We start from the raw sequence: 18,975 nt of genomic DNA on the forward strand, positions 1-18,975 counted from the left end.
TCTAGCAATACCTGACCTACCAAAGCAGCATATTCTCTAATTCCTTTGCAACCTTCAACTATTGGGTCTCAAAGCTGGACACATGTCCTTCTATGCCTTTGAGGTGTTGTGCTGCCCTGCCGTTAGCATTAGGAAATGCTTGGTTTGCGTAACGAGCATCCGAGAATTTTACTGCTCGCTCATCCCTATTTGTAAGCAAAACCACTAGTGGCTAAAAAAAATGCATAAGAAAAAAATGAATAAGTCGTGCACGTGTTTCTATACAAATATAATCGTTCCACTCCCTGTTTTGACTTACAAATACTGATGTAAAATACTGATCAAATACTGAACGTGTGAATGTGGCCTTATTCATATATCAGTCATCTTCCCATTTAGATATTTTAAACATAAACATTTATAGTATAGGATATATAATATATGTGCATCATTATGGTCATTACACAGTTCATTCGTCCTATCTATGTGAATACATAGATAAAAGCACCCCTCACTTAGAGGGGGTTTCCACTTTCAGAACAGTGGACGGCAAATGCTGAATAATACTGAAAATAACATCATGTACTTGCCCTCAGCAGGCCCAGTGCCAGCACCCAGCTACTGCTCAGGTCTCATGAGGGGTCACTTCTGTAGCCAATGACTGAGCTCTGTGACTGTGCCGAAAGAATTTACAGAAAAAGGCAGCCTTTGAGTTAACAAAATGTGAATGCTTTGAGTTAAAAAAAAGGTGAACGTTTTGATTATTAGCAGACCGTGTATGCAACATATTTATGTACCCAAAAATTTCCAAGTGCACTGAGCTGAAACATTGCATACACCAGCTAAAAAAATAATTTCTATAAAAAAATCTATTTCTTTTTTTTATATATCCGGATAGTCTCAATTAGATGTATAGCAAGAATCCAAAGTCAGGAATAACGAACATCTTCATAATTGAATTGCACTAATGCAAATATTATAACTCTTATGACTGATTAATGGCCCCTCTTTTGCACAAGGGCAATCAACATCTCTCATAAGTGCTAATTATAATGTAGCATGGAACTTTCTCTGCTACATGCATTGTCCCATTGATCTCCAGCCCTGGTCTCCCAATAACCTCAGTGATCTAGCTCCAATCACAATGCTGCTCTCTCTCACTTCCTGCAGGTTGCAACCAGATAACTGTAACATTTGCAGGTTCTAGGATTGTGACACGAGCTGTGGCCCCGCCTGGGGTTGTCTCCGTTTCTTTCTCTCATTCCTCACATACTTGTATTCCATTTCATAATGGTGATGACTGTGTTAATTGAGATGTCCTGCTATTCCTGCATCCCAGTGTCAGGTGTGAGCAGGGAAAGGGATGCTATTCTGTACAGGTACCTGACTCATGTAATTAGTTGGCACTGCCCCCTTTATTTAAGCCATTGTCACCTTCCAGGCCTCACAGTTCCCTATATCAGCCAGGAGGATTATACAGAGGGTACAAGCACTCAGGTGAGGATGGAAAATATTATTTTTTTGTCATTTATTCCTGGAAAATGATTTGTTTATTCCAAGTTATTGTATCTCCCCCAACAGTATCTGAGAAAAGATAGCAAATATTATTTATAAGTCCAAAGTCAATGGTCCACTGTGCTTTGTAAATAGGATTTGGGGTAAATACTTTGGACTATTTGGAGGCTATGTGATTTTTATATATATGACAATGAAGATATACTATCCAGATAAAGTAGTAGTTAAGTATGTTACCAACTTCAATCAGCAAGTGTATGGATAGATATCCTGCTTGGCAGACCTGACGTAATGCAAGGGGGGGCGATCTTTACTATATGTGACACTGAACTAGCAGCAAATGACGAAAGATTTGATCTTTGAAACTTGAATTGTGGGGAATAAAATGCTGGATATAACTCAGGATCAGTACAGGATAAGTAATGTATGTACAAAGTAACTCCACCGGCAGAATAGTGAGCGCAGCTCTGGAGTATAATACAGGATGTAACTCAGGATCAGTACAGGATCAGTAATGTAATGTATGTACACAGTGACTGCACCAGCAGAATAGTGAGTGCAGCTCTGGAGTATAATACAGGATGTAACTCAGGATCAGTAATGTAATGTATGTACACAGTGACTGCACCAGCAGAATAGTGAGTGCAGCTCTGGAGTATAATACAGGATGTAACTCAGGATCAGTAATGTAATGTATGTACACAGTGACTGCACCAGCAGAATAGTGAGTGCAGCTCTGGGGTATAATACAGGATGTAACTCAGGATCAGTACAGGATCAGTAATGTAATGTCTGTACACAGTGACTTCACCAGCAGAATAGTGAGTGCAGCTCTGGGGATTAATACAGGATGTAACTCAGGATCAGTACAGGATCAGTAATGTAATGTCTGTACACAGTGACTTCACCAGCAGAATAGTGAGTGCAGCTCTGGAGTATAATACAGGATGTAACTCGGGATCAGTACAGGATCAGTAATGTAATGTCTGTACACAGTGACTGCACCAGCAGAATAGTGAGTGCAGCTCTGGAGTATAATACAGGATGTAACTCGGGATCAGTACAGGATCAGTAATGTAATGTATGTACACAGTGACTGCACCAGCAGAACAGTGAGTGCAGCTCTGAAGTATAGTACAGGATGTAACTCAGGATCAGTGATGTAATGTATGTACACAGTGACTACACCAGCAGAATAGTGAGTGCAGCTCTGGAGTATAATACAGGATGTAACTCAGGATCAGTACAGGATAAATAATGTAATGTATGTACACAGTGACTGCACCAGCAGAATAGTGAGTGTAGCTCTGGAGTATAATACAGGATGTGACTCAGGATCAGTAATGTAATGTGTGTACACAGTGACTGCACCAGCAGAATAGTGAGTGCAGCTCTGGAGTATAATACAGGATGTAACTCAGGATCAGTAATGTAATGTATGTATACAGTGACTGCACCAGCAGAATAGTGAGTGCAGCTCTGGAGTATAATACAGGATGTAACTCAGGATCAGTAATGTAATGTGTGTACACAGTGACTGCACCAGCAGAATAGTGAGTGCAGCTCTGGAGTATAATACAAGATGTAACACTGTACACAATAAGTAATGCTTTGTATTCACCAAGTGACTTTATTTTCCTAATCCCCTTTTTCTGTAAATCTATTTATCTGTTTATGTAAAAGATATCTATTCTTCTGTATCTAAATGTAGGAGTGGGTCAAATTTTTACCTTTAGATAAACAGGTTCATCCACTATAATGAGTGCAGCTACTTGGAAAACTATTTCACAATGGTGAATCAACATCTTTGTCATTGTACATGAATATCTTCTGTCAATCTAGCTATATATTTACCTGCCCATAATTGTATCTATCTATCTATCTATCTACAAATTTGTTAGATGTAATAACTGCTATTTTTAGGAGAAAATTACAAATAAAAAGAATAAGAAACAGAAAGAGTTAATTTTATGAGATAGATTGTAATTCTACACTACAGATACCTCAATGTGTATACATTTAGCATCATATTAATGAATGATCAGTCACTTAAAGTCAATGATGTCAAAACTGTTTTCTGAACATTTTTAACCCCTTTCTGACATTAGACGTACTATCCCGTCGAGGTGGGGTGGGCTCGTATGACCACCGACGGGATAGTACGTCATATGCGATAGGCCGCGCTCACGGGGGGAGCGCGGCCGATCGCGGCCGGGTGTCAGCTGACTATCGCAGCTGACATCCGGCACTATGTGCCAGGAGCGGTCACGGATCGCCCCCGACACATTAACCCCCGGCACACTGCAATCAAACATGATCGCAGTGTTCCGGCGGTGTAGGGAAGCATCGCGCAGGGAAGGGGCTCCCTGCATGCTTCCCTGAGACCCCCGGAGCAACGCGATGTGATCGCGTTGCTCCGAGGGTCTCTTACCTCCTCCTCGCTGCAGCAGGCCCGGATCCAAAATGGCCGCGGCATCCGGGTCCTGCAGGGAGGTGGCTTCACAGCGCCTGCTCAGAGCAGGCGCCGGGAAGCCTGGAGGAGCTCTGCACGTCAGATCGCCGATCTGACACAGTGCACAGCAAAGTGTCAGATCGGCGATCTTACACTAGAACATGATGCCCTCCTCTGGGGCAATGTTATAGTGTAAAAAAAAAAATATTCATATGTGTAAAAAAAATGTAAAAAAAATCCCCCCAAAAATTAAAAAAAAATATATATATTGTTCCTATAAATACATTTCTTTATCTAAATAAAAAAAAACAATAAAAGTACACATATTTAGTATCGCCGCATCCGTAACGACCCAACCTATAAAACTGTCCCACTAGTTAACCCCTTCAGTGAACACCGAAAAAAAAAAAAAACCCGAAGCAAAAAACAACGCTTTATTATCATACCGCCAAACAAAAAGTGGAATAACACGCGATCAAAAAGACAGATATAAATAGCCATGGTACTGCTGAAAACGTCATCTTGTCCAGCAAAAAACGAGACATGATACAGCATCATCAAAGCAAAAATAAAAAGTTATAGTCATCAGAATAAAGCGATGCAAAAATAATTATTTTTTCTATAAAATAGTTTTTATCGTATAAAAGCGCCAAAACATAAAAAAATTATATAAATGAGGTATCGCTGTAATCGTAAAGACCCGAAGAATAAAACTGCTTTATCAATTTTACCAAACGTGGAACGGTATAAACGCCTCCCCCTAAAAAAATTCATGAATAGCTGGTTTTTGGTCATTCTGCCTCACAAAAATCAGAATAAAAAGCGATCAAAAAATGTCACGTGCCTGAAAATGTCACCAATAGAAACGTCAACTTGTCCCACAAAAAACAAGACCTCACATGACTCTGTGGACCAAAATATGGAAAAATTATAGCTCTCAAAATGTGGTAACGCAAAAAATATTTTTTGCAATAAAAAGCGTCTTTCAGTGTGTGACAGCTGCCAGTCATAAAAATCCACTAAAAAACCCCACTATAAAAGTAAATCAAACCCCCTTCATCACCCACTTAGTTAGCGAAAAATTAAAAAATTAAAAAATATGTATTTATTTCCATTTCCCCATTAAGGTTAGGGTTAGGGCTAGGGTTAGGGCTAGGGTTAGGGTTAGGGCAAGGGTTAGGGATATGGCTAGGGTTAGGGCAAGGGTTAGGGTTAAGGCTACAGTTAGGGTTGGGGCTAAAGTTAGGGTTAGGTTTGGGGTTAAAGTTAGGGTTAGGGTTTGGATTACATTTATGGTTGGGAATAGGGTTGGGATTAGGGTTAGGGGTGTGTCAGGGTTAGGGGTGTGGTTAGGGTTACCATTGGGATTAGGGTTAGGGATGTGTTTGGATTAGGGTTTCAGTTATAATTGGGGGGTTTCCACTGTTTAGACACATCAGGGGCTCTCCAAACGCGACATGCCGTCCGATCTCAATTTCAGCCAATTCTGCGTTGAAAAAGTAAAACAGTGCTCCTTCCCTTCCGAGCTCTCCCGTGTGCCCAAACAGGGTTTTACCCCAACATATGGGGTATCAGCGTACTCAGGACACATTGGACAACAACTTTTGGGGTCCATTTCTCCTGTTACCCTTGGGAAAATACAAAACTGGGGGCTAAAAAATAATTTTATTTTCACGGCTCTGCGTTATAAACTGTAGGGGGGGGGTTCAAAGTTCTCACAACACATCTAGATAAGTTCCTTGGGGGGTCTAGTTCCCAATATGGGGTCACTTGTGGGGGTTTCTACTGTTTAGGTACATTAGGGGCTCTGCAAATGCAATGTGATGCCTGCAGACCAATCCAAGTCTGCATTCCAAATGACGCTCCTTCCCTTCCGAGCTCCGCCATGCGCTCAAACGGTGGTTCCCCCCACATATGGGGTATCAGCGTACTCAGGACAAATTGGACAACAACTTTTGGGGTCTAGTTTCAACTGTTACCCTTGGAAAAATACAAAACTGGGGGGCTAAAATATAATTTTTGTGGGAAAAAAAAGGATTTTTTATTTTAACGGCTCTGCGTTATAAACTGCAGTGAAACACTTGGGGGTTCAAAGCTCTCACAACACATCTAGATGAGTTCCTTAGGGGGTCTACTTTCCAAAATGGTGCCACTTGTGGGGGGTTTCAATGTTTAGGCACATCAGGGGCTCTCAAAACGCAACATGGCGTCCCATCTCAATTCCAGTCAATTTTGCATTGAAAAGTCAAACGGCACTCCTTCCCTTCTGAGCTCTGCCATGCGCCCAAACAGTGGTTTACCCCCCATATATGGGGTACTCAGGACAAATTGTACAACAACTTTTGGGGTCCATTTTCTCCTGTTACCCTTGGTAAAATAAAACAAATTGGAGCTAAATTAAATTTTTGGTGAAAAAAGTTAAATGTTCATTTTTATTTAAACATTTCCAAAATTCCTGTGAAACACCTGAAGGGTTAATAAACTTCTTGAATGTGATTTTGAGCATCTTGAGGGGTGCAGTTTTTAGAATGGTGTCACACTTGACTATTTTCTATCATATAGACCCCTCAAAATGACTTAAAATGACATGTGGTCCCTAAAAAAAAATGGTGTTGTAAAAATGAGAAATTGCTGGTCAACTTTTAACCCTTATAACTCCCTAACAAAAAAAAAATTTGGTTCCAAAATTGTGCTGATGTAAAGTAGACATGTGGGAAATGTTTCTTATTAAGTATTTTGTGTGACATATCTCTGTGATTTAATTGCATAAAAATTCAAAGTTTGAAAATTGCGAAATTTTCAAAATTTTTGCCAAATTTCCATTTTTTTCACAAATAAACGCAGGTAATATCAAATAAATTTTACCACTATCATGAAGTACAATATGTCACGAGAAAACACTGTCAGAATCACTGGGGTTCTTTGAAGCATTTCAGAGTTATAACCTCATAAAGGGACAGTGGTCAGAATTGTAAAAATTGGCCCGGTCATTAACGTGCAAAACACCCTTGGGGCTTAAGGGGTTAAAGATTAGAAAAAAAACCGTTCTATTTATATAGGTGATCTTTGGGAGGAAAAAGTGCAATAAAATGTGAAAACCATGGGTCACAAGGAACTTTTTGTCATAAGGATACATTTAAGTTGTGACTGTGCGAGTGTTGATATTAAACTTACCTGGATTTCTCAATGATGAATCCACAGATACTGGGGACCCAGAAGGAAAAGGTCTGAGACTCTGATCTCAGAATGAACTGGAAGGCGCTCACCAAGCTCGGGCTGCTCCTAGCAGGTAAGTGGATAAATCTTTGCACTGGACATAGACCTTGAAAGAGAAATTTTAATGAATTTGAACCACCTGCATCCTTTAAAAATTTTGAGAGGTTTTGCAACCTGCAACAATTGTTAGGTCACGCCTTCATCATTTCTTTTAAAATATTAAGCCCTCTACCATTCAAGGAAAGTATAATCAGAAACAGCCTATTGTTTTTTATGATCCCTCACTAACTAACACTTCTATTATAAAATTAGATCCATACCGAGGAATCACACTATTTTCACTAGCTGGTAATGGACATCTGTCCTATATACATATCATTGCATGTCTTCAACACTATAAATATATTTTACTGAATAAAATTCCTATTTTGCTGCAGTAAAGCAAAGTTCTGGAACTGTTCTTGTAGTACTCGGGCAAGATCGCTGCTCTCAAAATCAGTCACCTCCAGAAACATTACATACCTGCATATATGGGCTAATATGCAGGGAAATACAATTTATATACTGTTTAGCCAATTTCGAGCAAGGAGAAAATGAAGTTTTATACTTCCTGCATGCGCATGCTTTCTGTTATTGGGACAGTGCCGGAAGCCATTATAGTCACCGTGTACTATAAAGTGAGTGCGGCTGTAATCATTCCCTTGCATACTAATTGACAACCAACTCCGCAGCGTCTGTGTGCAGAGCAGGTTGTCAATCAAAGCAGCAGATGGGAACGTATAAGTACAGGGACAATACATTAGATGGTCACTTTAATGGTTGATCTATCAGCTTAATATGTTGCGATTAAAAAATGCGCAGGACATATAATTTAAGAGTGGTGGTATTTATGAGAATTGCATCGCTCCTGCCTCCCCCAGCCCCTCTATGCAATGGCCTACAGGCTGCTGTACATATTTGCATACACAGCAGTACAACAGCCCCTTTTCTGAACAGTGGTGGGAGTTGTAGAGGGGCAGTGCTTTTCTCATATATAACATCGGACTAAAAAATTATGTTTTCAATGTTATTTTTCAGCATTGCTAGTAGCCAAATGGCAGATGCAATATAATGTTTTAAATAAGGTAGCATATTAGGCTGATTAATTTAAAATGTGATATTTTCTTTGGTGCAAAATATTGGCATAAGAAAGCCAACAAATAGGTGGAGCAAAGTTGGCACCAATGTGCAAAAATGCATAATCCAGAGTGAGCCATGTGATAAATTTGGTCATCTTCCTCCTGACAAGCTGACTCCTACCTGTTGCAGCACAGGGGCTAAAACTTCTCACTATCCGGCACTTAGAATGGTGACATAAAAAGGCTGATATAAATGTACATGACATGTAGGTAACATTTCACATCATACAGCTAATAGATAATTCTGTATTTTTCTGTATACAGCTTTGAGCCTGGGAGCTGAAACACAATCGACTACTGGTAAGTTGAGAAGATTTTAAGTAAACAAAAAATCAAAAGTTCTGAACCATGCTTCAAATACCACACAACCCCCACCAGCCCTGAGACTACAACTACCACACAGCCTCCCACCAGCACTGAGCCTACAACTACCACACAACCCCCACCAGCACTGAGACTACAACTACCACACAGCCCCCCACCAGCACTGAGCCTACAACTACCACACAATTTCCACCAGCCCTGAGACTACAACTACCACACAACCCCCACCAGCACTGAGACTACAACTACCACACAGCCTCCCACCAGCACTGAGCCTACAACTACCACACAATCTCCACCAGCACTGAGACTACAACTACCAAACAACTCCCACCAACACTGAGACTACAACTACCACACAACCTCCACAAGCACTGAGCCTACAACTACCACACAACCCCCACCAGCACTGAGACTACAACTACCACACAACCTCCACCAGTACTGAGCCTACAACTACCACACAACCTCCACCAACACTGAGACTACAACTACCACACAACCTCCATCAGCACTGAGACTACAACTACCACACAACCCCCACCAGTACTGAGCCCACAACTACCACACAGCCTCCCACCAGCACTGAGACTACAACTACCACACAACCCCCACCAGTACTAAGCCCACAACTACCACACAGCCTCCCACCAGCACTGAGACTACAACTACCGCACATCCTCCCACCAGCACTGAGACTACAACTACCACACAACCCCCACCAGCACTGAGACTACAACTACCGCACAGCCTCCCACCAGCACTGAGCCTACAACTACCACACAACCCCTACCAGCACTGAGCCTACAACTACCACACAACCCCCACCAGCACTGAGACTACAACTACCACACAACCCCCACCAGCACTGAGACTACAACTACCACACAGCCTCCCACCAGCACTGAGACTCCAACTACCACACAGCCTCCCACCAGCACTGAGACTCCAACTACCACACAGCCTCCCACCAGCACTGAGACTACAACTACCACACAACCTCCACCAGCACTGAGACTACAACTACCACACAACCCCCACCAGCACTGAGACTACAACTACCACACAACCCCCACCAGCATTGAGACTACAACTACCACACAGCCTCCCACCAGCACTGAGACTACAACTACCACACAACCTCCACCAGCACTGAGACTACAACTACCACACAACCCCCACCAGCACTGAGCCTACAACTACCACACAGCCTCCCGCCAGTACTGAGCCTACAACTACCACACAGCCTCCCACCAGCACTGAGCCTACAACTACCACACAATCTCCACCAGCACTGAGACTACAACTACCACACAACCCCCACCAGTACTGAGCCCAAAACTACCACACAGCCTCCCACCAGCACTGAGCCTCTGACTACCACACAACCTCCACCAGCACTGAGACTACAACTACCACACAACCCCCACCAGCACTAAGATTACAACTACTGCACAGCCTCCCACCAGCACTGAGACTACAACTACCACACAACCCCCACCAGCACTGAGACTACAACTACCACACAGCCTCCCACCAGCACTGAGCCTACAACTACCACACAACCTCCAACACTGAGCCTACAACTACCACACAACCCCCACCATCACTGAGCCTTCAACTACCACACATCCTCCCACCAGCACTGAGCCTACAACTACCACACAACCTCCACCAACACTGAGACTACAACTACCACACAACCCCACCAGCACTGAGACTACAACTACCACACAGCCCCCCACCAGCCCTGAGCCTACAACTACCACACAACCCCCACCAGCACTGAGCCTACAACTACCACACATCCTCCCACCAGCACTGAGCCTACAACTACCACACAACCTCCACCAGCACTGAGACTACAACTACCACACAACCCCCACAGCACTGAGACTACAACTATCACACAACCACCACCAGCACTGAGACTACAACTACCACACAGCTCCCAACCAGCACTGAGCCTACAACTACCACACAGCCTCCCACCAGCACTGAGACTACAACTACCACACAACCCCCCCAGCACTGAGCCTATAACTACCACACAGCCTCCCACCAGCACTGAGACTACAACTACCACACAGCCTCCCACCAGCACTGAGACTACAACTACCACACAACCTCCACCAGCACTGAGACTACAACTACCACACAGCCCCCCACCAGCACTAAGACTACAACTACCACACAACCACCACCAGCACTGGGACTACAACTACCACACAGCCCCCCAACCAGTACTGAGCCTCCAACTACCACAGCCTCCCACCAGCACTGAGACTACAACTACCACACAGCCTTCCACCAGCACTGATTCTCCAACTACCACACAGCCCCCCCACCAGTACTGAGCCTCCAACTACCACACAGCCTCCCACCAGCACTGAGACTACAACTACCACACAACCTCCACCAGTACTGAGCCTCCAACTACCACACAGCCCCCCACCAGTACTGAGCCTCCAACTACCACACAGCCTCCCACCAGCACTGAGACTACAACTACCACACAGCCCCCCCACCAGTACTGAGCCTCCAACTACCACAGCCTCCCACCAGCACTGAGACTACAACTACCACACAGCCTCCCACCAGCCCTGAGACTACAACTACCACACAGCCTTCCACCAGCACTGATTCTCCAACTACCACACAGCCCCCCCACCAGTACTGAGCCTCTAACTACCACACAGCCTCCCACCAGCACTGAGACTACAACTACCACACAGCCTCTCACCAGCACTGAGACTACAACTACCACACAGCCCCCCACCAGCACTGATCCTCCAACTACAACACAAACTCCCACCAGCACTGGGCCTCCAACTACCACACAGCCTCCCACCAGCACTAAACCTGGAATTACCACACAGCGAGCCTCCCACCAGCATTGAGCCTCCAACTACCACACAACCTTTCACTAAATTTTCTAGAGGATTTTCTAGAAGTTAAAATATTTTACTTGCTATTGGTGCCGTTGCTCTGGAGGAGTGAGTCCTGCACAAGTTATCACCGCCCAACAGTAAAGTAAATAGGACCTACCAGGATGGGGCCCAACCTATTTCAGCAGGGTCCCATATAGCAGCAACATGGTCTGCTTTTATCTCTTGGCGATCTATTCAGTTCTTTCATTTTTGCTGAGGTTTACTGTTATATTTTTTCCAAGATGAGGATAAACAACAGAATCGAAAACAAATTGAATTCAACACTGCAAAAATGACAGCAGAACTGCCCAATGTAGATACCACCGCACAGAGCTAAAATAATACTATAACCGTGCTATACAATACCTATATTAATGACACCCCCTTCAGCAGAATGGCTAATGTCAACAATTTAACTGCTCAGAATGTAACGCGGTGTTGGGGCGGTATCTGTGGGTTATGCACTCGTCCTCAGCGCTTCTGCGCGTTACATGAAAGTGTGGCTCCTAGTTGGGTGTGTGGACTTGTGCTGCCTGTTCAGGCCGCATGTAACCAATGCTGAAAGAAAAAAGAGAGTGGAGCACTGACTTCATAAAAAAAAACAAGATTTTATTAATACAATAATACATAGTGTAATAATTCAGAACATAAATATAGAGGTAGGATCCACAATAAGTGTCCCGGGAATGAAAGTGTCCCATAGTGGCGAGGGGAAAGTGCCCTAACACTAGCCACTATGGGCCAATCCCAAACATTAACTCTATCCTAACTGACCCTATCATCACTACCAATGCTGGAGTCAATTATCTAAATCCCTATATTATCTGTCTTAGGCCGGCGTCACACACAACATATAAAAAAAATCGGTCTGTTTTACACGGACGAGAATCGTACAAATGTTTCATGAACACTGATCTATGTGCAATGCGAGGATGCGATTTCCTTGCATCAAAGTATCCGTGTGCCATCCTTATGGCATCCGTATGGCGAGATTTTCTCGCTGGCTTGCAAAATGGACATATAATGGATTTATGGGCTCAAATATTCGTGAAAACATATATATAGTGTGTGTATATATATATATATATATATATATATATATACACACCGTATGTATACACTGCTCAAAAAAATAGAGGGAACACTCGAATAACACATCCTGGATTTGAATGAATGAAATATTCTCATTGAATACTTTGCTCTGTACAAATTTGAATGTGCTGACAACAAAATCACACAAAAATCATCAATTAAATTAAATGTATTAACCAATGGAGGTCTAGATTTGGAACGATACTCATAATCAAAGTGGAAAATCAAATTACAGGCTGATCCAACTTCAGTGGAAATGCCTCAAAACAAAGAGATGATGCTCAGTAGTGTGTGTGTGGCCTCCACGTGCCTGTAGGACCTCCCTACAATGCCTGGGCATGCTCCTGATGAGGTGGCGGATGGTCTCCTGAGAGAGATCTTCTCCCAGACCTGGACTAAAGCATCCGCCAACTCCTGGACAGTCTGTGGTGCAACGTGACTTTGGTGGATGGAGCGAGACATGATGTCCCAGTGTTCAATCGGATTCAGGTCTGGGGAACGGGAGGGCCAGTCCATAGCTTTAATTCCTTCATCTTGCAGGAACTGCTAACACACTCCAGCCACATGAGGTCTGGCATTGTCCTGCATTAGGAGGAACCCAGGGCCAACCGCACCAGCATATGGTCTCATAAGAGGTCTGAAGATCTCATCTCGGTACCTAATGACAGTCAGGCTACCTCTGGCGAGCACATGGAGGGCTGTGCGGCCCTCCAAAGAAATGCCACCCCACACCATTACTGATTGATTGCCAAACCGGTCATGCTGAAGGATGTTGCAGGCAGCAGATAGCTCTCCACGGCATCTCCAGACTGTCACATGTGCTCAGTGTGAACCTGCTTTCATCTGTGAAGAACACAGGGCGCCAGTGGCGAATTTGCCAATCTTAGTGTTCTGCGGCAAATGCCAAGCGTCCTGCATGGTGTTGGGCTGTGAGCACAACCCCCATCTGGGGACGTATGGCATTCAGACCATTCTCATGGAGTCGGTTTCTAACCTTTTGTGCAGATACATGCACATTTGTTGCCTGCTGGAGGTCATTTTGCAGGGCTCTGGCAGTGTTCCTCCTGTTCCTCCTTGCAAAAGGGCTGAGGTAGCAGTCCTGCTGCTGGGTTGTTGCCCTCCTACAGCCCCTCCACATCTCCTGGTGTACTGGCCTGTCTCCTGGTAGCGCCTCCTTCTTCTGGACGCTACGCTGACAGACACAGCAAACCTTCTTGCCACAGCTCACATTGATGTGCCATCCTGGATGAGCTGCACTACCTGAGCCACTTGTGTGGGATGTAGAGTCCATCTCATGCTACCACGAGTGTGAAAGCACGACCAACATTCAAAAGTGACCAAAACATCAGCCAGAAAGCATTGGTACTGAGATGTGGTCTGTGGTCCCCACCTGCAGAACCACTCATTTATTGAGGGGGTCTTGATAATTGCCAATAATTTACATCTATTGTCTATTTCATTTGCACAACAACATGTGAAATTGATTGTCAATCAGTGCTGCTTCCTAAGTGGACAGTTTGATTTCACAAAAGTTTGATTTACTTGGAGTTATATTCTGTTGTTTTAAGTATTCCCTTTCTTTTTTTGAGCAGTGTATACATGTTTATATTTTATACAGAGCTAGATAGCAGAAAAGCTGGTAATTCATTAGTCGGCTTTTGCTAAATCATTACCGAACCCGACAGGATATGAGACATGGTTTACACACAGTAAACCATTGCATATCCGTTATATTTTTTATATGTCCCTCCCTAATAATGTTAGTAGTGTGTGTGTTAAATTTTGGAGCTGTAGGTGTTAAAGGATTAATTCACAGTAAAAACTGGCGTGGGCTCCCGTGCAATTTTCTCCGCCAGAGAGGGAAAGCCAGTGACTGAAGGCAGATAATGATAGCCTAGATAGGGATCATGGTTATTGCCCCCCACCGGCTAAAAAATCTGCCCCCAGCCACCCCAGAAAAGGCACATCTGTATCTATTCCGGCACTTAGCCTCACTCTTCCCACTGCCCTGTGGCATTGGCATATGGGGTAATAATGGGTTAATGTCACCTTGCTATTGTAAGGTGACATTAAGCCTGGTTAACAATGGAGAGGTGTCAATAAGACACCTATCCTTTATTAATCCAATAGTCCAAAAGGGTTAAAAATACACACATACAGTCTTTTAATGAAATAATTACACACACAGGTTTTACATCTTAATTGCACGCTCAATGCAAGCAAAGCCATAGTTCTCCTGTAAAAAATTCCAAAATAAAAAAGCAACAATATCCCATACCTGTCTGCCATACAGTCAAGTCCCACGCTGTAAATCCATCTCAAGGGGTTAATTGGTTTACATTACAACTGTAGAGTGGGAAAGTTTCTGAACATTTTCCAACACTGTCAAGTTCACCGCATCAGGCGGGGAGTCAGCGTAGCCTAAGTGACTTCAGTGGTAGTCACTGAGCATGCGCTGACCCCCCGCCTGACGCGGTGAACTGACAGCATGGGAAAATGTTCAGAAACTTTCCCACGCTAATCAGTTCATTTCCGGTCAGGCAGGGAGGCTGTGCAAACTGTGGCTGGCTGCTGACCTGGAAGGCTGTAGCTTGCTGTGGCTGGCTGCTGGCCTAGTAGGCTGTGTCGTGCTGCAGCTGGCTGCTGGCAGGATGTGGCAGGTTTCAGCTCTGGTGGCAGGTCTGTGTCTTCATTGCTTACTTGCTGGCTGGTAAATGGATGAGCCCTATTAGCAGGCTTTATATACACCTTGGGGGCTGGCTTATTGTATCTGAGCATGGCAAGTTAAAAAAACCCAGAATTCGGCGCCGGATTCCGTCATGTGACGGATTCGGCGCCATAGGCTTCCATTGTAGCAAAAGCCGGATGGCGCCGGATCTGGCGCTGTCCGTTTTTTTTGCCGCAGACAAAGAACGTTACTGTGTCCGTTTTTTCCAGATGCCGGATAAATGTGACGGATGAAACATGATGCCATCCGGAGCAATCCGGAGCTAATACAAGTCTATGAGAAAAAAACGGATCCGGCAGCATCATTCGCCGGATCCGTTTTTTTAAAAATTCACCAGATTAAGCCTGACGGCAAAAACCTGATGTGTGAAAGCAGCCTTACTCTGCCGCTTTTTTCCATTTTGCGCTAGTCCCTGTTCCCAAGTTGCTGCCACCACTCTTCTGTGTGTTGCTGATCACTTGCAGTTAATCTGTCTCACAATCTTTTTTCTATTCATATGGTTGGGGATTGCATGGAATGGCATTGTGGGTTGCATGTTGTGCACCCCTGCCCTAAACCAAATATTTACATACACACAAATAAGACAGAATCATAAAACATAATCATAACATGAGCAGCACTCACTGTTCAGCTACATTAACATGACTATTTCCGGTCAGAGTGCTGTCTGTGGAAAAGATTTACATCACACAGGCAGCACTAGAAGTAGGACTAATGTTACCCAATTGGGCAAATCAGATGATCATCTTTTTTGCACATGGACCAAATACCGGCGTGAAAAAAAATTGCAGCATGCACCAAGTCTCTTACATATTTCAGACGAGACTCCCCTACTCAATGTGGCTGTAGTACAGTGTTATCAGTCACCGTGGTTTCAGTATCTCTTAACTAGAGTGCTCCATCAGGGCCTGGAGTAGATCTCTGGAGGAATTTGCATCAATAAGAGGCATAAATTGTAACAAATTAGCAGAGCCCCATTACGCTCATGGTCCGACCATTTTAGTGAATCTGGAAGGGACTGACGTGAAAATGTTCAATGTTATAACATTTTTACGCAATTTCCAAGATATGCAAACAGTTTTCAAGAAACTAAGTTATTTTATGCCATAAAATGACACAAACACTATATGAATCGGGGCCACAGTGTCCATTATATCTCACACACATAACATAGGGAATACTGAGCTGGAGATTTATACAATCACCAATAATCTGTATTTTCTATAGGAGTCTCCAAATGAGAAATTTGTACTGAAATAATCTAACACCTACAAATTTTTCTACAACAGGTGAAACGACCTCAGCACTGACAACAACCGAGTCTACACAAACAAGTAGTACCAAACCTCCAACTACCACACAGCCTCCAACTACCACACAGCCTCCAACTACCACACGGCCTCCAACTACCACACGGCCTCCAACTACCACACGGCCTCCAACTACCACAGAACCTCCAACTACCACACGGCCTCCAACTACCACAGAACCTCCCACTACCACACGGCCTCCAACTACCACAGAACCTCCCACTACCACACGGCCTCCCACTACCACACGGCCTCCCACTACCACACAGCCTCCAACTACCACACGGCCTCCAACTACCACACAGCCTCCAACTACCACACGGCCTCCAACTACCACACGGCCTCCAACTACCACAGAGGCTCCCACTACCACACAGCCTCCTACTACCACACAGCCTCCAACTACCACACGGCCTCCAACTACCACACGGCCTCCAACTACCACACAGCCTCCAACTACCACACGGCCTCCAACTACCACACGGCCTCCAACTACCACACAGCCTCCAACTACCACACGGCCTCCAACTACCACACGGCCTCCAACTACCACAGAGGCTCCCACTACCACACAGCCTCCTACTACCACACAGCCTCCAACTACCACACGGCCTCCAACTACCACACGGCCTCCAACTACCACACAGCCTCCAACTACCACACGGCCTCCAACTACCACACGGCCTCCAACTACCACACAGCCTCCAACTACCACACGGCCTCCAACTACCACAGAGGCTCCCACTACCACACAGCCTCCAACTACCATACGGCCTCCAACTACCACACGGCCTCCAACTACCACACAGCCTCCAACTACCACACAGCCTCCAACTACCACACGGCCTCCAACTACCACACGGCCTCCAACTACCACACGGCCTCCAACTACCACACGGCCTCCAACTACCACAGAGGCTCCCACTACCACACGGCCTCCAACTACCACAGAGGCTCCCACTACCACACGGCCTCCAACTACCACACAGCCTCCAACTACCACACGGCCTCCAACTACCACAGAGGCTCCCACTACCACACAGCCTCCAACTACCACACAGCCTCCAACTACCACACGGCCTCCAACTACCACAGAGGCTCCCACTACCACACGGCCTCCAACTACCACAGAGGCTCCCACTACCACACGGCCTCCACCTACCACAGAGGCTCCCACTACCACACGGCCTCCAACAACCACACAGCCTCCAACTACCACACAGCCTCCTACTACCACACAGCCTCCAACTACCACACGGCCTCCAACTACCACAGAGCCTCCAACTACCACACAACCTCCCACTACCACACGGCCTCCAACTACCACACAGCCTCCAACTACCACAGAGGCTCCCACTACCACACGGACTCCAACTACCACACAGCCTCCAACTACCACACGGCCTCCAACTACCACACGGCCTCCAACTACCACACAGCCTCCAACTACCACAGGGGCTCCCACTACCACACGGCCTCCAACTACCACACGGCCTCCAACTACCACACAGCCTCCAACTACCACACGGCCTCCAACTACCACACAGCCTCCAACTACCACAGAGGCTCCCACTACCACACGGCCTCCAACTACCACACAGCCTCCAACTACCACACGGCCTCCAATTACCACACAGCCTCCAACTACCACAGAGGCTCCCACTACCACACGGCCTCCAACTACCACACAGCCTCCAACTACCACACGGCCTCCAACTACCACACAGCCTCCAACTACCACACGGCCTCCAATTACCACACAGCCTCCAACTACCACAGAGGCTCCCACTACCACACGGCCTCCAACTACCACACAGCCTCCAACTACCACACAGCCTCCAACTACCACACGGCCTCCAACTACCACACGGCCTCCAACTACCACACAGCCTCCAACAACCACAGAGGCTCCCACTACCACACGGCTTCCAACTACCACACAGCCTCCAACTACCACACGGCCTCCAACTACCACACAGCCTCCAACAACCACAGAGGCTCCCACTACCACACGGCTTCCAACTACCACACAGCCTCCAACTACCACACGGCCTCCAACTACCACACGGCCTCCAACTACCACAGAGGCTCCCACTACCACACGGCCTCCAACTACCACACAGCCTCCAACTACCACACAGCCTCCAACTACCACACAGCCTCCAACTACCACACAGCCTCCAACTACCACACGGCCTCCAACTACCACAGAGCCTCCAACTACCACACAGCCTCCAACTACCACAGAACC

General features: G+C 45.5%; 1 protein-coding gene and 1 long non-coding RNA gene across 2 annotated transcripts in view; one reads left to right on the top strand and one right to left on the bottom strand.

Annotated features, from left to right (window-relative positions):
• Positions 1-18,975, bottom strand: part of LOC143788243 (uncharacterized) — a 107,218-nt gene that overhangs the window by 12,034 nt on the left and 76,209 nt on the right. The window lies entirely within an intron of this gene.
• On the top strand, positions 1,449-8,745 carry LOC143788037 (uncharacterized). The gene is made up of 3 exons (XR_013218539.1): positions 1,449-1,476; positions 7,148-7,235; positions 8,605-8,745. It is a non-coding gene; the product is annotated as an uncharacterized LOC143788037 (long non-coding RNA).

The sequence above is a fragment of the Ranitomeya variabilis genome, chromosome 8, assembly GCF_051348905.1.
Source record: "Ranitomeya variabilis isolate aRanVar5 chromosome 8, aRanVar5.hap1, whole genome shotgun sequence".
Taxonomy (NCBI): domain Eukaryota; kingdom Metazoa; phylum Chordata; class Amphibia; order Anura; family Dendrobatidae; genus Ranitomeya; species Ranitomeya variabilis.